Below are 8,394 nucleotides of genomic sequence, written 5' to 3'. Positions count from 1 at the left end.
CTTCTAGCAATTTGATTTCACTCAAAACTCACCAAATGACTCCTCCCACCATATTATGATGTTGCCCAAGTTTTGGTCTCGATCCGAAATCAATAGGTGTTCCAAATTAGACAATTCAAGTTCAACGGCAGTTCGTTCCTAATTGGAGTGGTTGGTGTATTCCATACTTCTAGCGATTTGATTTCACACAAAACTCACCAAATAACTCCTCCCACCATATTATGATGTTGCCCAAGTTTTGGGCTCGATCCAAAATCAATAGGTGTTCGAAATTGGACAATTCAAGTTCAACGGCAGTTCGTTCCTAATTGGAGTGGTTGGTGTATTCCATACTTCTAGCGATTGGATTTCACTCAGAACTCACCAAATAACTCCTCCCACCATAATATGATGTTGCCCAAGTTTTGGGCTCGATCCAAAATCAAAAGGTGTTTGAAATTGGACAATTCAAGTTCAACGGCAGTTCGTTCCTAATTGGAGTGGTTGGTGTATCCATACTTCTAGCGATTGGATTTCACTCAAAACTCTCCAAATAACTCCTCCCACCATATTATGATGTTGCCCAAGTTTTGGGCTCGATACGAAATCGATAGGTGTTCCAAATTGGACAATTCAAGTTCAACGGCAGTTCGTTCCTAATTGGAGTGGTTGGTGTATTCCATACTTCTAGCGATTGGATTTCACTCAAAACTCACCAAATGACTCCACCCACCATATTATGATGTCGCCCAACTTTTGGGCTCGATCCGAAATCAATAGGTGTGAGAAATTGGACAATTCAAGTTCAACGGTAGTTCGTTCCTAATTGGAGTGGTTGGTGTATTCCGTACTTCTAGCGATTGGATTTCACTCAAAACTATCCAAATGACTCCTCCCACCATATTATGATGTTGCCTAAGTTTTGGGCTCGATCCGAAATCAATAGGTGTGAGAAATTGGACAATTCAAGTTCACCGGAAGTTCGTTCCTAATTGGAGTGGTTGGTGTATTCCATACTTCTAGCGATTGGATTTCACTCAAAACTCACCAAATGACTCCTCCCACCATATTATGATGTTGCCCAAGTTTTGGGCTCGATCCGAAATCAATAGGTGTGAGAAATGGGACAATTCAAGTTCAACGGTAGTACGTTCCTAATTGGAGTGGTTGGTGTACTCCATACTTCTAGCGATTGGATTTCACTCAAAACTCACCAAATGACTCGTCCCACCATATTATGATGTTACCCAAGTTTTGGGCTCGATACGAAATCAATAGGTGTGACAAATTGGACAATTCAAGGTCAACGGCAGTTCGTTCCTAATTGGAGTGGTTGGTGTATTCCCTCCTTCTAGGGATTGGATTTCACTCAAAACTCACCTAATGACTCCGCCCACCATATTATGATGTTGCCCAAGTTTTGGGCTCGATCCGAAATCAATAGGTGTTCCAAATTGGACAATTCAAGTTCAACGGCAGTTCGTTCCTAGTTGGAATGGTTGGTGTATTCCATACTTCTAGCGATTGGATTTCACTCAAAACTCACCAAATGACTCCTCCCACCATATTATGATGTTGCCCAAGTTTTGGGCTCGATCCGAAATCAATAGGTGTGAGAAATTGGACAATTCAAGTTCAGCGGAAGTTCGTTCATAATTGGAGTGGTTGGTGTATTCCATACTTCTAGCGATAGGATTTCACTCAAAACTCACCAAATGACTCCTCCCACCATATTAGGATGTTGCCCAAGTTTTGGGCTCGATCCGAAATCAATAGGTGTTCCAAATTGGACAATTCAAGTTCAACGGAAGTTCGTTCCTAATTAGAGTGGTTGGTCTATTCCATACTTCTAGCGATTGGATTTCACTCAAAACTCACCAAATGACTCCTCCCACCATATTATGATGTTGTCCAAGTTTTGGGCTCGATCCGAACTCAATAGGTGTGAGAAATTGGACAATTCAAGTTCAGCGGAAGTTCGTTCATAATTGGAGTGGTTGGTGTATTCCATACTTCTAGCGATAGGATTTCACTCAAAACTCACCAAATGACTCCTCCCACCATATTAGGATGTTGCCCAAGTTTTGGGCTCGATCCGAAATCAATAGGTGTTCCAAATTGGACAATTCAAGTTCAACGGAAGTTCGTTCCTAATTAGAGTGGTTGGTCTATTCCATACTTCTAGCGATTGGATTTCACTCAAAACTCACCAAATGACTCCTCCCACCATATTATGATGTTGTCCAAGTTAGGGGCTCGATCCGAAATCAATAGGTGTGAGAAATTGGACAATTCAAGTTCAACGGCAGTTCGTTCCTAATTGGAGTGGTTGGGGTATTCCATACTTCTAGCGACTGGATTTCACTCAAAACTCACCAAACGACTCCTCCCACCATAATATGATGTCGCCCAAGTTTTGGGCTCGATCCGAAATCAATAGGTGTTCGAAATTGGACAATTCAAGTTCAACGGCAGTTCGTTCCTAATTGGAGTGCTTGGTGTACTCCATACTTCTAGCAATTGGATTTCACTCAAAACTCACCAAACAACTCCTCCCACCATATTATGATGTTGCCCAAGTTTTGGGCTCGATCCGAAATCAATAGGTGTTCCAAATTGGACAATTCAAGTTCAACGGCAGTTCGTTCCAAATTGGGGTGGTTGGTGTATTCCAAACCTGTAGCGATTGGATTTCACTCAAAACTCCCCAAATGACTCCTCCCACCATATTATGAAGTTGCCCAAGTTTTGGGCTTGATCAGAAATCAATAGGTGTGAGAAATTCGACAATTCAAGTTCAACGGCAGTTCGTTCCTAATTGGAGTGGTTGGTGTATTCCATACTTCTAGCGATTGGATTTCACTCAAAACTCACCAAGGGACTCCTCCCACCATATTATGATGTTGCCCAAGTTTTGGTCTCGAACCGAAATCAATAGGTGTTCCAAATTAGACAATTCAAGTTCAACGGCAGTTCGTTTCTAATTGGAGTGGTTGGTGTATTCCATTCTTCTAGCGATTGGATTTCACTCAAACCTCACCAAATGACTCCTGCCACCATATTATGACGTTGCCCAAGTTTGGGGCTCGATCCGAACTCAATAGGTGTGAGAAATTGGACAATTCAAGTTCAACGGCAGTTCGGTCCTAATTCGAGTGGTTGGTGTATTCCATACTTCTAGCGATTGGATTTCACTCAAAACTCACCAAATGACTCCTCCCACCATATTTTGATGTTGCCCAAGTTTTGGGCTCGATCCAAAATCAAAAGGTGTTCGAAATTGGACAATTCAAGTTCAACGGCAGTTCGTTCCTAATTGGAGTGGTTGGTGTATTCCATACTTCTAGCGATTGGATTTCACTCAAAACTCACCAAATGACTCCTCCCACCATGTTATGATGTTGCCCAAGTTTTGGGCTCGATCCGAAATCAATAGGGGTTCCAAATTGGACAATTCAAGTTCAACGGCAGTTCGTTCCTAATTGGAGTGGTTGGTGTATTCCAAACTTCCAGCGATTGGATTTCACTCAAAACTCACCAAATGACTCCTCCCACCATATTATGATGTTGCCCAAGTTTTGGGCTCGATCCGAAATCAATAGGTGTTCCAAATTGGACAATTCAAGTTCAACGGCAGTTCGTTCCTAATTGGAGTGGTTGGTGTATTCCATACTTCTAGCGATTGGATTTCACCCAAAACTCACCAAATGACTCCTCCCACCATATTATGTTGTTGCCCAAGTTTTGGGCTCGATCCGAAATCAATAGGTGTTCGAAATTGTACAATTCAATTTCAACGGCAGTTCGTTCCTAATTGGAGTGGTTGGTGTATTCCATACTTCTAGCGATTGGATTTCACTCAAAACTCACCAAATGACTCCTCCCACCATATTATGATGTTGCCCAAGTTTGGGGCTCGATCCGAAATCAATAGGTGTGAGAAATTGGACAATTCAAGTTCAACGGCAGTTCGTTCCTAATTGGAGTGGTTGGTGTATTCCATACTTGTAGCGATTGGATTTCAATCAAAACTCACCAAATGACTCCCCCCACCGTATTATGATGTTGCCCAAGTTTTGGGCTCGATCCGAACTCAGTAGGTGTGAGAAATTGGACAATTCAAGTTCAATGGCAGTTCGTTCCTAATTGGAGTTGTTGGTGTATTCCGTACTTCTGGGGATTGGATTTCACTCAAATCTCACCAAATGACTCCTCCCACCATATTATGATGTTGCCCAAGTTTTGGGCTCGATCCGAAATCAATAGGTGTGAGAAAATGGACAATTCAAGTTCAACGGCAGTTCGTTCCTAATTGGAGTGGTTGGTGTACTCCGTACTTCTAGCGATTGGATTTCACTCAGAACTCACCAAATGACTCCTCCCACCATATTATGATGTTGCCCAAGTTTTGGGCTCGATCTGAAATCAATAGGTGTTCCAAATTGGACAATTCAAGTTCAACGACAGTTCGTTCCTAATTGGAGTGGTTGGTGTATTCCATACTTCTAGCGATTGGATTTCACTCAAAACTCACCAAATGACTTCCCCCACCATATTATGATGTTGCCCAAGTTTTGGGCTCGATCCGAAATCAATAGGTGTTCGAAATTGGACAATTCAAGTTCAACGGCAGTTCGTTCCTAATTGGAGTGGTTGGTGTATTCCATACTTCTAGCGATTGGATTTCACTCAAAACTCACCAAATGACTCCTCCCACCATATTACGATGTTGCCCAAGTTTTGGGCTCGATCCTAAATCAATAGGTGTGAGAAATTGGACAATTCAAGTTCAACAGCAGTTCGTTCCTAATTCGAGTGGTTGGTGTATTCCATACTTCTAGCGATTGGATTTCACTCAAAACTCACCAATGACTCCTATCACGATATTATGATGTTGCCCAAGTTTTGGGCTCGATCCGAAATCATTAGGTGTTCGAAATTGGACAATTCAATTTCAACGGCAGTTCGTTCCTAATTGGAGTGGTTGGTGTATTCCATACTTCTTGCGATTGGATTTCACTCAAAACTAACCAAATGACTCCTGCCACCATATTATGGTGTTGCCCAAGTTTTGGGCTCGATCCGAAATCAATAGGTGTGAGAAATTGGACAATTGAAGTTCAACGGAAGTTCGTTCCTAATTGGAGTGGTTGGTGTATTCCATACTTCTAGCGATTGGATTTCACTCAAAACTCACCAAGGGACTCCTCCCACCATATTATGATGTTGCCCAAGTTTGGTCTCGAACCGAAATCAATAGGTGTTCCAAATTAGACAATTCAAGTTCAACGGCAGTTCGTTTCTAATTGGAGTGGTTGGTGTATTCCATTCTTCTAGCGATTGGATTTCACTCAAACCTCACCAAATGACTCCTGCCACCATATTATGACGTTGCCCAAGTTTGGGGCTCGATCCGAACTCAATAGGTGTTCCAAATTGGACAATTTAAGTTCAACGGCAATTCTTTCCTAATTGGAGTGGTTGGTGTATTCCATACTTCTAGCGATTGGATTTCACTCAAAACTCACCAAATGACTCCTCCCACCATATTGTGATGTTGCCCAAGTTTTGGGTTCGATCCGAAATCAATAGGTGTTCCAAATTGGACAATTCAAGTTCAACGGCAGTTCGTTCCCAATTGGTGTGGTTGGTGTATTCCATACTTGTAGCGATTGGATTTCACTCAAAACTCACCAAATGACTCCTCCCACCATATTATGATGTTGCCCAAGTTTGGGGCTCGATCCGAAATCAATAGGTGTGAGAAATTGGACAATTCAAGTTCAACGGCAGTTCGTTCCTAATTGGAGTGGTTGGTGTATTCCATACTTGTAGCGATTGGATTTCACTCAAAACTCACCAAATGACTCCTCCCACCGTATTATGATGTTGCCCAAGTTTTGGGCTCGATCCGAACTTAATAGGTGTGAGAAATTGGACAATTCAAGTTCAATGGCAGTTCTTTCCTAATTGGAGTTGTTGGTGTATTCCGTACTTCTGGGGATTGGATTTCACTCAAATCTCACCAAATGACTCCTCCCACCATATTATGATGTTGCCCAAGTTTTGGGCTCGATCCGAAATCAATAGGTGTGAGAAATTGGACAATTCAAGTTCAACGGCAGTTCGTTCCTAATTGGAGTGGTTGGTGTACTCCGTACTTCTAGCGGTTGGATTTCACTCAAAACTCACCAAATGACTCCTCCCACCATATTATGTTGTTGCCCAAGTTTTGGGCTCGATCTGAAATCAATAGGTGTGGGAAATTGGACAATTGAAGTTCAACGGCAGTTCGTTCCTAATTGGAGTGGTTGGTGTATTCCATACTTCTAGCGATTGGATTTCACTCAAAACTCACCAAATGACTCCCCCCACCATATTATGATGTTGCCCAAGTTTTGGGCTCGATCCGAAATCAATAGGTGTTCGAAATTGGACAATACAGGTTCAACGGCAGTTCGTTCGTAATTGGAGTGGTTGGTGTATTCCATACTTCTAGCGATTGGATTTCACTCAAAACTCACCAAATGACTCCTCCCACCATATTATGATGTTGCCCAAGTTTTGGGCTCGATCCAAAATCAAAAGGTGTTCGAAATTGGACAATTCAAGTTCAACGGCAGTTCGTTCCTAATTGGAGTGGTTGGTGCATTCCATACTTCTAGCGATTGGATTTCACTCAAAACTCACCAAATGACTCCTCCCACCATGTTATGATGTTGCCCAAGTTTTGGGCTCGATCCGAAATCAATAGGTGTTCCAAATGGGACAATTCAAGTTCAATGGCAGTTCGTTCCTAATTGGAGTGGTTGGTGTATTCCATACTTCTAGCTATTGGATTTCACTCAAAACTCACCAAATGACTCCTCCCACCATATTATGATGTTGCCCAAGTTTTGGGCCCGATCCGAAATCAATAGGTGTGAGAAATTGGACAATTCAAGTTCAACGGCAGTTCGTTCCTAATTGGAGTGGTTGGTGTATTCCATACTTCTAGCGATTGGATTTCACTCAAAACTCACCAAATGACTCCCCCCACCATATTATGATGTTGCCCATGTTTTGGGCTCGTTCCGAAATCAATAGGAGTGAGAAATTGGACAATTCCAGTTCAACGGCAGTTCGTTCCTAATTGGAGTGGTTGGTGTATTCCATACTTCTAGCGATTGGATTTCACTCAAAACTCACCAAATGACTCCTCCCACCATATTATGATGTTGCCCAAGTTTTGGGCTCGATCCGAAATCAATAGGTGTGAGAAATTGAACAATTCAAGTTCAACGGCAGTTCTTTCCTAATTGGAGTGGTTGGTGTATTCCATACTTCTAGCGATTGGATTTCACTCAAAACTCACTGCTTGACTCCTCCCACCATATTATGATGTTGCCCAAGTTTTGGGCTCGATCATTGATCGGTTCATAATTGTATATCATTTTGTACCCTTCTAGCTTATGATTTGGTTATGTTATTGAGTTAAACTTGTGCTTTTAATCCATTTTCTGTTTTGATAAGTCCATAATTTCATACACTTGCATGCCTTCTTTACTTAGTGATTTTGCTTAGTTTCTCTTTATTTTGAGTCACTTACTTCTGTTTGTGTGTTTTGTAGGTTAAGATAGCAAGAGATAACATTTGTTGCAATCCATGCATGTTAAGGGCTGATTGGCATATGAGGAATATGAGCTTAAAGACAAACTAATTTTGGCTACAGCCCATTTCCAGCCCAGTTTCGTAGGTCAACTTCTTGGCCTTGGATCAGCATTCTCTAGGGCTCGGATGAGGAGACATTCTTCATAGAAGTTGTTCAATTGGGTGTCTAGTATAACATATCCAGGAGGATTTGCAGCTGCCAGCTTTGAGCCTTGTCTCCTCCTTTAAGCCATGTGCCTCACCCATGCTGCAACTGACTTTGGATCCAACATAATGAGTGAAGTGGGGAGGCATTCCAGCTATGAAATTCTAAAGGAGAAAGTTGGTACATGCTGGAGTTATTATAGAGAAAGCATGTGCATGCATGTAAAGCAAAGAAATGAAATGAAGTCAATTCCAGTCTCTATTCGGCAGCCAACTTGCAAGGCCCAAAACGCACACTTCTACTGCTCCGATGGGAATACTTTCTTCATAGAAGTTGTTCCAATGGGTGTCTAGTATAACATATCCAAATCTGAGCCCCATTGGATAAGTTTTGAAACCTCTGGCCTTCCTACACCAAGTCTGGTTCAGAAGACTCGTTTTTGTTCAACAACCAAAAGAAGACCACATGGGTTGGCAGCAAAAGGCAGCCACAATTGATCACCTTTGATCCCATGTGAAGAAAGCTTGAGGTGCAGCAAAAGAAGTATGGGATGAGATTGATTCCAACCACACTAACATAGACAAGATGAAGTGTGAGTTATGGGTTGTATTAAAAGAGGA

This window comes from Prunus avium, chromosome 8, assembly GCF_965620075.1.
Source record: "Prunus avium chromosome 8, drPruAviu1.hap1.1, whole genome shotgun sequence".
NCBI lineage: Eukaryota > Viridiplantae > Streptophyta > Magnoliopsida > Rosales > Rosaceae > Prunus > Prunus avium.
This window is presented reverse-complemented; position numbering follows the sequence as displayed.